This window comes from Dioscorea cayenensis, chromosome 7 (assembly GCF_009730915.1).
Source record: "Dioscorea cayenensis subsp. rotundata cultivar TDr96_F1 chromosome 7, TDr96_F1_v2_PseudoChromosome.rev07_lg8_w22 25.fasta, whole genome shotgun sequence".
In the NCBI taxonomy this organism is placed as follows: domain Eukaryota; kingdom Viridiplantae; phylum Streptophyta; class Magnoliopsida; order Dioscoreales; family Dioscoreaceae; genus Dioscorea; species Dioscorea cayenensis.
In genome coordinates this window covers 11488150-11504010 of record NC_052477.1, presented here as the reverse complement: position 1 = coordinate 11504010, position 15861 = coordinate 11488150, and the positions used below count along the sequence as shown (strand labels likewise).

The window sequence follows — 15861 nt, the reverse complement described above, 5'->3', positions numbered from 1 at the left end:
GGCTTGTGCATGTGTAACAAGATCTCCACCAACACGGCCGTTCATTGAAGAAGCAAAGCGATCTACAATGTAAACATGTGCCCGTTTACATTACCTCGATGAAAGCTTGGTTTCGGGAGTGTTTCAGGCCGGTACTGTAGCAGGATAATGTAGCAAGTATGTAGTAAAATACTGTAGCAGGTACTATTAATGGGCGGCTGAAGAAGGAGTTATCTAGAGAAGCCACACGGGCATGCGGAAATTCCACATGCCTATGCGTTAATTCCACACGGGCCGTGTGAAATATTCACATGGGCATGTGGATTCCCGATTCCAACCCCATTTAAGGCCGATTTTAGACCCGATTTAAGGATTCTTTTCTCCATCTTTTCCCCAACTTGAGAGAGGGCCGTATCTAGGGTTTTGAGAGGTATAAGCTAGGTATTACGAGAGGTTCTACGGCTCTGACATTGCGTATCTATTTGGAAGAAGGTTAGTAGGAGAGCTTTCGTCGGCACCGATCTGCGAGGTGTATCCTAGGCCTGACAAAGGGACCTTTGGACGAGTAGAGGACTCTTCACAAAACCATCGTCACGATTATCGAGGGGGTTTTCTATGGATTTATTGCTTTTACATTCGATTTCATTGATTATAATTAGCTCCATGGAGAGCTAAACCCACTAGTGGGTACTTGGATTGTGAACCCTAGGATGTATTTGTTTCGTTGAACCTTGTTATCATGCTTTCATTAATTGATGCATTTATTAAGTTCCAATCTTGAATGCTTTGATTGTATGAATACTCCCTTAGAGTAATACTAGGGTTGAGAGTTCTTGTTGGTAACCCTTGTGAGTGAGTGACACACCACTAGAGTTAGACAAATCTAGATTGGATAGGGTTGAGAGGGTGAGTCGAGAGGTAGCGGAGCGTCCCCTTTCTCCTCTGGTGTGATTTATTCTACCTCCAATTACTTAAGTTCTTTGCGGTCATAGTAGAGTGAATGGGCTAAAGGATGACCTTCCGCTGGGGCTTAGTTGCGAGTGCAATAGAGTGAAGCGTTGAAGTGATTTTAGTATCTAGGGCTTAATTGTGACTAGGGACCTTCCGCCTGAACCAAAGGGTTAGGTCTACATATAGGAAGAGGATTTATCACTTGGAATCCCTAGAACTCATTGCAATTCTATACGAGTGTAAGGTTGAGAGATTGTTCAATTTCTCCTCTAGGACATGTACAGGGTTAGGCATGGTTGACATTAGATTTGAGACCATGTATTAAAGGATCTCCATGACTCATTAATGCATTAGTTAGGAAGCATAATAGAGGGGTTTTTCTCTTGAAATGATTGTCATAGGTGGATCAATATCCGAGTACCCCATCTAAATTGATTGCCTTACCTCTCTTTTACTTGCTCTCTCTCTCTCTCTCTCTTGTCTATTTTACTTTTGTTTGCATTACATCTGGTCACACCAATCACTATTCATATTTCACTTAGTTAACAAACAAGTTAAGTTTTTTTTACTCCCTACTCCCTATTGATACGATACCCACTCACCTGGGATTTTATTACTTCTACATACTAGTGCACTTGCAGTTTACATGCATATTTGGTAGTGTCAGTCACTCATCTACAACAGTTACCAAGATGTACTCTCAACCCTAGTGTCACTCTAAGGGAGAAATCATTCAACAAGCATTCAAAATTGGAACTCAATTGAAACATCAATTAAGGAAAGCATAATAAAAGATCAATGAAACAAAAACATCCTAGGGTTTACAAAATCCAAGTACACACTAGGGGGTTTAACTTTCCATGGAGCACAATACAATCAACAATGAAATCGAAAGTAAAAACAAGTGTTCCATTAGAAAACCCCCTCGGTAGTTGTGTCGATGGTCTTGTGGAGTAGCCAAGTCTTCTCCAAATTTCCCCTTTGTCCGGCTTAGGGCACACCTCGCAAGATCGGTGTAGACCAAAGCTCTCCCAATAACCTTCTTCCAAGTGGAGCGCGGTGTTAAATCCTTAGAACCACTCCAAAGAGGTGCCAAAAGCCTTTCTAAACCCTAGCTGATTGCCTCTCGAAAGATGGATGAAAGTTGAAGAAAAGGGTAAAAGAAGATCCCAAAAATTGGGCGAAATCGTGGCTTAAATAGGGCTAGAATCGGGACACCACACATCCCTGTGGATTTTTCCATGAGCTTGTGGAATTTCCACACGCCCGTGTGGATTTTTCTCGAAATCTCGTTTTTCAGGGCGACCGTGAACAGAGAATTACTATAGTACATGCTAACAGTATTTTTACTACTGTACTCAGCCAAAAAACTACAAATTCCACACTTTTCATCGACGCAACATAAACGGGCACACATTTATGCCGTAGATAGCACATCTTCTTTAATCAAAAGCTTTATTGGCGGAGGTCTTCTTATCAATGCACATGTCAGGATACGTAAATGTAACTATGTTTATGCCCCTCCAACTCATTTTAGTGACTTGAATTCATGGAGATTGGCATACATTCACATATCTTGGAGTTCCACTTGTGTCTTCGCGTTTGTTCCTTCCAAGATTCCACCAAATAATACGTTTATGATCTACTTTTGTCTTCTTTTCTCAATACTTATCTTCACAACCCTACATGCGCAAAAGAACACAAATACACATGTATTAGTGCTTAAACCTGCTAAAAGTAATGCTCAACATAAGGAAATAACACTTTGCATTCTTATCACACAAGTACTGATAAGATCACCTTGCGTATATCCCGCAAGTGCATGGGTTTGTTGAAGTAATAATCCCGGATGAGCGGGTATCGTATCCACAGGTTGTAGGGAATAAAAATGCTCAATTCGCTTCTTAGCTATGTGAAAGATGAATAGTGATATGTGTGACAATGATTCAATTCTCAAAAGTAAAAACAACAAGTAAGAGAGCACAAGTAAAGGAGAAGATAAGGCAATCAATAAAGATGGGGTACCCGGATATTGCTCCGCCTAGGACAATCATTTCAAGTGCAAGAACCCTCTATTATGCTTCATAATCAATGCAAGTGAGTCGTGGAAATCCTTAATTACATAGTCCCAAATCTAAGGTCAACTATGCCTAACTCTATACAAGTCCCGGTGGAGAGATTGAATAACCTCTCAACCTCACACTCGCATAGAATTGCAATAAGTTCTAGGGATTCCAAGTGATTAATATCTTCCTAATTGTAGACCTAACCCTTTACTCCAGGTGGAAGGTCCCTGACCACAATTAAGCCCTAGATACTAAGATCACTTCTGCGCTTCACTCTGTTACACCCGCAACTAAGCCCCAGCGGAAGGTCATCCCTTGGATCATTCACTCTATTGTGGCCGCAAAGAACTCGAGGAACGGAGGTAGAATCTAACACCTCGGAGGGGAAAATGGACGTTCCGGTACCTCTTGACTCACCCTCTCAACCCTTTCCAACCTAGCTTTGTCTAACACTCATGGTGTGTCACTCACTCACAAGGTTACCAACAAGAACTCTCAACCCTTGTGTCACACTAAGAGAGTATTTACACAATCAAGCATTCAAAGTTGAAACTCACAATAAACATCAATTAATTGAAAGCATAATAAAGAGATTCAAAGAAATGAATACATTATAGGGTTCACAAATACCCAAGTACCCACTAGGGGTTTAGCTCTCCATGGAGCTAAGTACAATCAAAGAAATAAAATGTAAAAGTAATGAATCCATAGAAAACCCCCTCGATAATTGTGTCGATGGTCTTGTGGAAAGTCCTCTACTCGTCATCCAAAGATCCTTTTGTCCGGTATAGGATACGCCCCGACGTTAGCTCCCCTACTAACCTTCTTCCCATGAGATGATGATGTCGAAGCCTTAGAACCTCTCCAAAACCCTAGCCAATACCTCTCAAAACCCTAGCTGAAACCCTCTCTCAAGTTATGGAAAAGATGGAGAAAAGAATACTGAAATCGGGGCTGAATCGGGGATCCATATGCCCCTGTGGACGCCCTTGTGGATTTTTCACACGGGCATGTGGAATTTAGACACGCCCGTGTGGATTCTCTGTTCTGTAGTTTTCTCGGCCGACTGTGAACAATCCTGCTATAGTACTTTGCTACAGTATTACTACAGTGCTCTGCTACAGTATCTGGCCTGAAGTACTTCCCGAATCATACTTTCATCGAGGTAACGCAAACAGGCACACGTTCACGTCGTGGATCGCTTTACTTCTTCAATGATGGAAAAGTTGGTGGAGATCTTGTTCTATATGCATAAGTCGGAATGCTTGAGTATGACGGCCCTTGTGTCTCTCCAAATGGTTGTGCTAACTCAAATACGAGGAGGTTGGCACACACTCTAGCATCTCACACCAGACCTATGTCTTCGCGTTTGAACCTTAGCAAGATTTCCTCCAAAATCAGTGCATTATGATCCACATTGGCTTCTTTCCTTCATAATCAACCTCACAACCCTACCTGCATAAAAGTAACATAAAAACACACATATTAGTGTAAAAACTCGAGAAAGGTAATGCTTAACATAAGGAAAGAATGCTTCGCATTCATATCTCACAAGCACTTATCAAACTCCCCCACACTTAAGCTTTTGCTTGTCCTCAAGCAAAAATTAAACATTTTGTGCATAGATGAAGGAAATATTGGAAGTGCTTGGCCTTAGGCTTACCAAAGTATACAAAGAGAGCATTCTGCAAGTAAGGGAAATTTCAACACTAAACATGAAAAATAGAAGCTCTAGCTAAAAACTTGAATAAAAAAGGACAACAAACCCGAAATCGTGAAAGTGTGTGGACTCATTCAAGTCAACCCAAAGTATACTCCTCAAAGCTCTAAGTATAAGGGACTTATTTATCTACAACAAGAAAGCAACACTAATTTCAAAGATGGTAGTAGCTTCACACATTCTCTAAGGTAGCCCTTTCCCAAGCGGCCGCTGATAAGTGCTTGAGTAGGCATATTTTTATATATGTGTTACATGCATTGAGCATCATTTTTACTATGGTTTATGTCTCATATTGTGTATTTGGTTTTCTTTTATGCATATAGGTTGTGAATGCCTTGAAGAGTAAAAGGGAAGCAAAGATAGGCTATAAAGACACAATGTTGGGAGTTCTTGTTCAATTCAAGGACGAAGACATGAGAGGAGTTCATAAACGTGGAGATGTGTGCCAACTTCCAAGAAGATTCAAGTCAATTCACTAGTTGGAAGGACACAAAGGTAGCCACATCTTCATATTCCTTCTCTTTGTGAAGATTGCAAGACCTCTCAAAGATACATCGATGAAGAAAAGTTTTATAGCCTACCACATGGACGTGTGCCCGGGCATGTGGCCTCAAGAGAAGAGTTTTATAGCAAAATTACTTTTCACGCCCCGCGTGGAAATTCTGTGCGCCCGCGTGGAAATTCCTGTAGCCCATGCGGGCGCGTGGAAAATCCACATGGGTACATGGGGGCACGTGACAGACGCGGTCTAAGGCCTATAAATAGCCATTTTGCCCTATTCTTTCTCATCTTTTGTGCGGCTCTTGAGGAGTGAGACTGCTAGGGTTTGGAGAGGAGGTCTTTGTGGCTTTGGAGGTGCTTCGTCACCAACTTTTATCGATTCCTCCTCCGTCATAGCATCAAGGAAGCCACCGGTGAACCTAGCTACGGATTGGGTCCTTCAAGACGTCGAAGCTCTCCATCAAGGCCATCAGTTAATATATAAGGGGGTTTATTTCTATGGTTTTAATGTACTTTCATTCATTGATGGTGTGTTGTATATGTTGCTCCATGGAGAGCTAAAACCCTAGAGGGTATTTGGGCTTGTGAACCCTAGGATTCTCATCTTTTGTGGATTTGCTTAGTGTTTCTATTTAATCTGAGTTTGATTAAGTTTTAATCTTGATTGTCTATTGCTTGCTTGCCTTATTTATCTTTTGGTTATTTGGTTTGCATGATTTGTTACCTTGGTGAGAGAGAGGTCTCCATTAGGGTTCGAATCTCAAGATTGAAGAGGGTTGAGAGGGCGAGTCATTATATAGTGAGCATCCCCTTTCCCCTCCGATTAGTGCATTCTATCTCCGTTCCCTAAGCTCTATGCAACCATATTTGGTGTGAGGCGTGAGATTGAGAGATTTCTCCGCCGGGACCTTGTAGGGGGTTAGGATCCTTTGCCGGGAATTAGGGTTGGATCAATCTTTAGGAATTGGATACACATCTTGGAATCCCTAGAGTACTTTGCGGTCATATGTGGTGTGAGGTGTTGAGATTGAGCGATTTCTCTGCCGGGACCTCGTAGGGGACTAGTATCAGTGATCGGGAGGCCGGATCCGATTATATTTGGATATCCACAACTCAACTTACTCTTCATAGAAACACTTTGCTTATCCGATACCTAATACCTGAATCCTAGGGGGAGCATTACCCGAATACACCACTTTTACTGATTGAGATCTCCCTCCATTTCACCCTTGCATATTCGTCTCCAGTATTCATTTCTTCGCACATTAGATCACCATCACACCTTTCCATTTATCATTAGGCTAGAAAGCAGAGAAGAAGTTAGTACTAGTAGCCCTGTTCCCTGTGGATTCGACTACCCACTCACCGGGGTAATTATAACTTCGACACCCGTGCAGTTGCGGTTTACACGCATATTCGGACGTGTCAGCTGCTAAGATGACTTTCACACTTTCGAGGTGGTAGCTCTTTCTACCGGAGTGGTAGCCTTCACTCATCCTATGAGATTGCTCTTTCTCTCATTAGGGCATAACTAGTATCCGACTTATGAGAGTAGCTTCATACTTCATAGGTGGTAGCTCTTTCCATCCAAAATGCAAAATAAATAAGAAAAATATTTTGTTCCTTCTTTTCATTTTCATTTTTTTTTTCAGAATTTAACACAAGACACAACTATAACTAGTCCCTTTAACATCGAACATGAGTTTCCAAAAGAGTTTAAATAGTGAGTAGTGCAATGAATGTAAATCGGGCAAAAATTCCTAGAAATTCAAATAAAACTAGAGCATGAAAACATTCAATGTTGAACCGCCATTGGCTATGTGGGCATGTATATCAATCAAGAATAATAGAAAAGATGTGTACACTATGAAATTCCCCCCCCCTTCACACTTAAGTTGTGAATTATCCCCAATGTACACATGTAAGCTCACTCATAATGTATATCAATCAAGAATATATGTGGGAAAAGCAATCAAAACAATACTCCCTTTATTCCTAGTGTCGCGTTTGATGAAGCTAACTCCTTGAGAGTAGTGTTCCAACGGGTTGTGAAGCTCACACGGCCAAGTGCCGAAGCACCTTGGCCGTGCCCATGGCAAAGTCTTAATTCCCAAAATGATAAGACCATCTGTACGCATACACGAGAGGGTTCAGTGAAGCTCAACAAAAATAAAACAACTCGAGTATATAAAAGATAGAGCAATGAATACAACTCAAGACAACAAAATGAAAATAACTCAAAAGGAGAGTCCTTTCTGAGTGAACAAGTCGAAAATAGAGTGCATAAAAGTAAAGAAATGGAAATAAAATCAAATGTCAGTGTCACACTCTGGGTCCTCTACTGTTGCTGGTGGTGAGAAAGTAGATGATAGGTCCACCGGTGCTGGTATAGGTGATGTGGAAGATGCTGGAGATACTGACGGGGCCTGAGGAGTCCTCGGTCGCAAGACAAATGATGAGGCGACATTTCACTCTAAGATCTGCTGTAATGCGTCGAAACATGTCATGAACTCTGTGGACTGAGCAGCCCACGTGGCCCTGATCTTGGCAATCTCTGCTCGGGCCTCAATGACCTCTGTCTGTATCACTCCTAAAGCACTCTCGAGCCTCTCAAAGCGATCATGGGCTCGAGATGGTGAAAACATACGTATAGAGGGCGCATCCTCTGCCACTGGGGGTGCCTCAGTCTCGATTGGTGCTGGCTGAGGCTCGGGAGTAGGCTGAGATGCCCCGGCCTCATCACCATCGTCCATAGCTATCTCTGGAGACAGTAGAACTAAGGCGTAAACCTATGCCTGAACTCTTTGTACCATCCCCATCAATCTCAGTGTCTCCATGCCCAAGGGAGCAGGTATAGTCACCTTCTCAGCCCCTCTAATCGCGTCAAGTAATCACATACCAACGACTAATCTCGTGATATAGGGGCCTAGGAAAATCACTCCAAGTCTGGCATACTGCCCTTGGTGTCATATGTACTTTACCAAGATATGCCCTAAGGGTATCGGTGTACGCCGCACCATCGAGTATAGATATAAAAGCTCATGTCGGCTAAGCACACCAGTACTGTCGCCTCGCCCACTCATTGATCTACTCAGAATAGTGTGAATGTATCTATAGCTAGGGCGAGAAAGGCAACTGGCCTTCGAAACCCCAGGCTCATACTGCCCCTACCCACATAATGCGGTCTACGCACGCTGCGGAGTCAAACTCCTAGGATAATCTGTGGGCAGCTACTCATACTCCTCTATCTCAGTATAAGCTGCATCATATAACTCCATCAAGATCGTAAACTGAGTCACCCTCAAGCGATGATGCTGTCCGAGGGCTCTGAACTGAATAGTACAATGTTGCCGAAACTGGAGTATGAGCAATCAAACTTGAACGAGGCTAACACCTTGAGTGTCAGTGTGCTGATGGCCGGGTCTCTGATTGATAGTAAATGGTCCCAGCTGTCAATCGCAAGCATACCCTCGATCTCGTCACCATGCCTCGACTAACTCGAATCTCCCACGAGTGTGCTAACGTCGTGGGACTACGGTCCCGGCCAAATCGAGGCTGAGGCAACCGCCGAACCTCCTCCGATGCTCAAGAATGGTAAAAACTCATATCTCGGGTTCGGAGATGGCTCACTGACCACTTATCGACTTGCTTCTTCGACCAAGGTGCCATAATCTGCAAAATTTGAAAGAAAATTGATCAAACAAGTTAATTAAGAAATGCTACAGAAATCCACACGGTCATGCGGAATTTCCGCACGCCCGTGTGGATCCACAGGGCGTGAAAATCGCACGGCCGTGCCTCAAAAAATCCAAAAATACAACGTACAATTACTTCTAACTCCGTTCTAAACATGAATAATCATTCTAATTGAAAAAATGAAGCATTATTAACTAGATTCATCGAAGAAAATCTTGAATTGACGAAGAAAATCAAGAATAAGTCTTACCGATGAGTTGAGATGATAGAATTTAGATTCGACCGGAAAACCTCGTAAAAATCCTTCCAAATCGGCGCTAAGGGGTCAGGAAATGATGTGAGAGTTCTCTCAGACGAACGTAGGATGTGAACAAGAAGAGGAATGACTATTCTTTAAAAAGACATTGCGCCTCTTAGCGCTCTGTACATTCGCAGGGGCGTGCGTAAATTACCCACGCCCCTGCGCCTCTATAAAAGAACCGCACAGGGGCAGTTGCACGCCCTTGTGAGCTCTCGGGAAAAACACCCACTGACTCTGAATGCTCTCTCATGGGCGTGATGAAAATACCCAAGCCTGTGCACCTGACCCACAAGGGCAGCCGCACACCCCTCTGCCTTCTCTAGACATCCGAGAAAATTCCTAAGTGTTCTGCACGTCCGTTCGGAAATGCCGCACGGGCATGGACATTCATAGGTCCAATTCACAGGGGCAAACGCACACCCTTGTGCCTTCTCGGGATGGAGAGAGCTCCTGTGTAAAGATTCGCACGGGCGTGCAAAAATTATCCACGCCTGTGCAATGTTCACAGGGTCACCCACATTGGCGAGTTCACGCCCCTGTGCGCTCTCGGGATAATCTACCAAACTCTGCAGGAAATCACATGCCCACGCAGAAATTACCCACTGGCGTGCGATATTTGCATGGTCGTTCATAGGGGCGGCCGTACGCCCCTACGCCTTCTCTGGATGAGCTCGGAGTGCAAATCCACGGCCGTGTGGAAATACCACACGCCCTTGCGTTTTCTCTGGATGCCTTAGAAAAATTTGTAGGCTCTGTAGAAATTTTCTAAACATGTCTACACACTCAGAGCCTGCCCTATTATGCAAGTTTTACCAGTAAAAACATGAAATAAAGCTCAAACGACCCAACTTCGCCAAATCCACATGAAAACACAAGATGAATCCTCAAATCCTAAAATAAAATCACGGCACAAGCATCTAAAAATCAAGACACCAATACTTAACAATTTATTTATGGAAAACACTACATTATTCGACTAAGAAAAACGGGAAACACTTGGGTTGCCTCCCAAAAAGCGCTTGTTGAATGTCACTAAGCTTGACGTACCTTGTCTTACCTCAGGGGGGCTCATAGATGAATGTTGCCCTCTTTCCCATGACTTGGAAGCATGATGAGCACAATCTCTTGAAGGTAGATGGTGTATTATCGGGCTTGGGGCCACCTAGCAATGGTTCATCCAACTTCTTTGGTTCACGTACGTCTCCAACAGCCTTGGAGCGTTTCCGGTGGTGTCTCATATCCCTCTTCATTTTCCGAAGCACCTTCTTCAAGATCCCCGGGGTAGATGGTACTTCTTCCGTCGAACCAAGCATCATTACTTCTTCATAATACTCCTCTTGGTCGAACAAACCCTCGTACGGATCCAAATTGAACATTTCCTGCATGTATTCATCAATAATCTCATCAGTAGTGCGTAGAAAATATAAAGTGTCATCAAAATCAAGAGAATGCCGCATGGCTTGAGCAAGGCGGTATGTGAGCTTGTCATCTCCAACTCTCAAAGTTAGCTCTCCGCCGCCCATGTCAATCAATACCTTGGAAATCCGTAAGAATGGCCTCCCAAGTATCAAGGGTATATCCACATCCTCATCGACGTCTAGCACCACAAAGTCTACAGAAAATATATACTTGTCCACCTTGACAAGTACATCTTCGATGATACCCCTTTGATGTCTCACCGTTCGGTCCACCAATTGCAAAGTCATCCAAGTGGGCCTAGGCTCACCCAAGCCTAACTTTCGGAAGAAGGTGTATGGCATGACATTGATGCTGGCCCCTGAGTCCGCCAATGCCATTTCTTCACCCATATTGCCAATGCTACACGGAATGATGAAGCTTTCCGGGTCTTTCTTCTTGTTCGGTATGTTCCTTTGCAACACCACCGAGCATGAAGCATCTAGAATCACCGAAGCACTCTCATCCAACTTCCTTTTGTTGATCAACAAGTCTTTCAAGAACTTCACATACTTAGGCATTTGGGCCAATGCCTCAACAAAAGGAATATTGATGTGGAGTTGCTTGAACTAACTCAGGAACTTCTTGTACTGTTCATCCCCTTGGTCATTCTTCAATCTAGAGGGATAAGTTATTCTTTGCTTGAAAGATGGGGGTGCCACCTCCTTCTCTTTGCTTGTTCCCTCTTCTACCTCTATATCCTAGGGTGCGTGTTCTTTTGGCATCTCATTCGGAAGCTTACCTTCAACCTCATGACCACTTCTCAAAGTGATCATCTTCACTTGCTCTCTAGGATTGGTCTCTGTATTGCTCGGCAAGCTTCCATGTGGCCTTTCAGAGAGAGACTTCGCAATTTGCCCCACATGATTTTCAAGGTTATGTAGAGAGGCGGTGTGGTTGCGAAGTGCGGCCTCAATTGATTCAAACCTTGTATTTGCAGATTACACAGATCTAGTTAAGGCCTTCTCCAAAGCATTCATTCGGGTTTCCAAACCTGAAACTCTGTTTTCCACATGCGGGTCTTATTGTTGTGGTTGGAAACCCGTTGGCCCCATAGCCTTTGGTCGACCCTAATTGCTCCATGAGAAATTTGGATGATTCTTCCAACCTAGATTTTAGGTATTGCTATATGAGTTTCCTTGAGGTCTCATCCATTACCTATAAAATCGACGTTCTCAACCGAAGATGCATCACAAACAGAGATCGGACAATCAGAGGGAGCATGTCCTTCAACACACCCGTTGCAATTCATCACGGCCGCTACTCTATTTGAAGTTAGAAGATCTAACTTCTTACTCAAGTTTTCCACTTGAGACACCAATGAAGTTACTGCATCTATCTCATGGAGACCAGCCACCTTTTTCTTCTCCCTAGCATTCCATTGGTAGCTGTTTAACCCCATTTCTTCAATTAACTGACGGGCCTCATCGGGGGTCTTGCTACCTAATGTATCTCCTGCTGCCGCATCCAAGAATTTCCTTGTACTCGGGTTCAAACCGTTGTAAAAGGTTTGAACAATCATCCACTCTGGAAATCCGTGTTGTGGGTACTTTCTCTGGAGATCCTTGAACCTTTCCCATGTCTCAAATAGAGACTCCAATTCCAACTGAACAAAGGATGAGATCTCATTCCTAAGCTTCGCAGATTTTCTGAGAGGGAAATAACGGGTAAGAAAAGCTTCTACCATCTCCTCCAATGTGGTAATTGATGCTCTAGGTAATGAGTGTAGCCACTGCTTCGCTCTCCCATTTAGGGAAAATGGGAAGGCTCGCAACTTGATGGCATCATCTGTCACCACGTTTATCTTCAGCATATCACACACCTCAAGAAAACTCTCTATATGACTGTTTGGATCATCATCGGCCAAACCATTGAACTGTGCGGATTGCTGTAACATGTGGATGAATGCCGGCTTCAGCTCAAAGTTCTGAGCTGTAATCGGGGGACGCACAATACTCGATTGTGTCCCCAACACAGAAGGTTTGGCATAATCGAATAATGTTCGTTGTTGCTCATTCTTTTCTGCCATGTTTTCAAATTCTTCTACTTCCAAATCAACTAGATTAGATTTTTCTTGCACAGGTTCTTTCCCTTTTCTTCTAAGTGTACGTTCAAGCTCGGTATCTCCTTCAATCAGTATGGAGGGGTTCCCTTGGGTCATAACCTGGGGCTTCACCCAAAAAGAAAGAAAAAGAAATCAAAACGATGATAGAATAAGAAGATATGAAATAGAATGTATGGTGAAATAGCTAAGAAAACAAAATACAAAGTATCTCTAAACGCCTACTCCTCGGCAATGGCGCCAAAAACTTGACAAGATCCCCTTGCGTATATCCCACAAGTGCATGGGTTTGTCAAAATAATAATCCAGGATGAGCGGGTATCATATACACAGGGAGTAGGGAATAAAAACACTCAATTCGCTTCTTAGCCATGTGAAAGATGAATAGTGATATGTGTGACAATGATTCAATTCTCAAAAGTAAAAACAACAAGTAAGAGAACACAAGTAAAGGAGAAGGTAAGACAATCGATAAAGATGGGGTACCCGGATATTTCTCAGCCTAGGACAATCATTTCAAGTGCAAGAACCCTCTATTATGCTTCCTAATCAATGCAAGTGAGTTGTGGAAATCCTTAATTACATAATCCCAAATCTAAGGTCAACTATGCCTAACTCTATACATGTCCCGAAGGAGAGATTGAATAACCTCTCAATCTCGCACTCGCATAGAATTACAATAAGTTGTAGGGATTCCAAGTGATAAATCTCTTCCTAATTGTAAACCTAACCCTTTGGTCCAGGTGGAATGTCCTTAACCACAATTAAGCCCTAGATACTAAGATCACTTCAGCGCTTCACTCCGTTGCACCCGCAACTAAGCCCCAGGGGAAGGTTATCCCTCAGACCATTAACGCTATTGTAGCTACAAAGAACTCAAGGAACGGTGGTAGAATCAAACACATCGGAGGGGAAAGGGGACGCTCCTATACCTCTCGACTCACCCTCTCAACCCTCTACAACCTAGCTTTGTCTAACACTCATGGTGTGTCACTCACTCACAAGGTTACCAACAAGAACTCTTAACCCTAGTGTCACTCTAGGAGAAATGTTTATACAATCAAGCATTCAAGGTTGGAACTCACAATAAACATCAATTTATTGAAAGAATAATAAAGAAGTTCAATGAAACGAATACATCCTAGGGTTCACAAATACCCAAGTACCGACTAGAGGTTTAGCTCTCTATGGAGCTAAGTACAATCAAAGAAATTGAATGTAAAAGCAATGAATCCATAGAAAACCCCCTCAATAGTCGTGTCGATGGTCTTGTGGAAAGTCCTCTACTCGTCTTCCAAAGATCCTTTTGACCGGTATAGGATACGCCCCGACGGAAGCTCCCCTACTAACATTTTTCCAAAGAGATGATGATGTCGGAGCCGTAGAACCTCTCCAAAACCCTAGCCAATACCTCTCAAAACCCTAGCCGAAACCCTCTTTCAAGTTATGGAAAAGATGGAGAAAAGAATCTTTGAAATCGAGCGAATCGGCTTTTAAATGAGAGTCGGAATCGGGGATCCACATGCCCCTGTGGACGCCCTTGTGGATTTTTCACACGGGCGTGTGGAATTTAGACACGGCCGTGTGGATTCTCTGTTCTGTAGTTTTCTCGGCCGGCTGTGAACAGTGTTGCTACAATACTTTGCTACAGTAAAAAAATTAAAGACACCAACACTCAACAATTTATTCAAGCAACACTAAACAATTTATTCAAGTGATCTTTCCGAGTGACATCATTTAGTCTTCTATAATCAATGCAGACTCGCCAACCAGTCACTGTCCTCATGGGGATTAACTAATTCTTTTCATTCCTCACTACTGTTATTCCTCCTTTCTTCGGGACAACTTGGGTCGGACTCACCCACTTGCTGTCGGATATGGGGTAGATGATCCCTGCATCCAAAAGTTTTATTACCTCCGCCTTAACAACCTCCTTCATATTCGGGTTCAATCTTTGCTGAGGTTGGATTACAGATTTATAGTCATCCTCCATTAGGATCTTATGAGCGCAGAATGATGGGTTTATACCCTTAATGTCGGAAATCTTCCATGCGATAGCCGATTTGTGCTTTTTCAACATGCTAACAAGCTTATCCTTTTGCTCCGCAGATAAGTTCGATGCCACGATTATGGGGAGTTTAGAGTCTTCCTTTAGAAATGCATATTCCAAATGTGCTGGAAGAGTTTTAAGCTCAAGTTCTGGTGGTTCGACAATTGATGGCTGCAAGCTACCCTCCTTCAATTTATCAATCTCCTCGAAATCATTCGCCTCATGTTCACACTTACTTTCTTCCTTATCCACTTGGCGATCTATTTTTACTGATCCCGCAACTCGATATCAACTTGTCCGTTCCACGTAAATTCCAAATTTGAGATAGTAACACCAACTGAAAAGAGTTCTTGCCTCTGATCTTGATAGGAAGACTCAAACCTAGCAAGGATTCTTTCTATACTGTCATCAAATTGATCGATCATTGACATCTGCCGTGGATTCCTCAAGCGCTTTTATCACACTATCTAACTCACAGCTTTGCCCTTGAATCCTGGCGATGTACTCTTCAACCGACTCTCCCAAAGGTTGTTGAGTTGTACATTGTCCATGATAGGAATAACACGATGTATCATTCCATGCTACTGTTTGAACTTTTTACTCTACGTGTTCGACCATTCTCATGATAGTGTCAAATGATTCAAACATGTTAATCATTTTCTGCAGCAAAAAGAAATAAGGAAAGATTAGAGCAATGATGGAATAAGAAGATATTAAATAGAATGTGTAGTGAAATAGCTAAGAAAACAAAGTGCAAAGTATCTCTAAATGCCTAGCTCCCCGGCAACGGCGCCAAAAACGTGACAAGTTCCCCTTGCTTATATCCCGTAAGTGCACGGGCTTGTCGAAGTAATAATCCCGGATGAGCGGGGTCGAATCCACAGGGAGTAGGGAGTGAAAATACTTAATTTGATTCTTAGCTATGTGGAAGATCAATTGTGATAGGTGTGAAATTGATTCAATTCTCAACAATAAAGTCAACAAGTGAAAGAGCAAAAGTAAGAAGAGGGTAAGGCAATCGATAAGGATGGGGTACTCGGATAATGCTTCACCTTGGATAATCGCTTCAAGTGCAAGAAC

The 15861-nt window shown here is 43.0% G+C and overlaps 1 non-coding gene across 1 annotated transcript; it reads left to right on the top strand.

The window, feature by feature from the left end:
• The first annotated feature begins 12201 nt into the window (after positions 1-12201).
• On the top strand, positions 12202-12308 carry LOC120266275. The gene has a single exon (XR_005538115.1). It is a non-coding gene; the product is annotated as a small nucleolar RNA R71 (small nucleolar RNA).
• The last annotated feature ends 3553 nt before the right edge of the window (positions 12309-15861 follow it).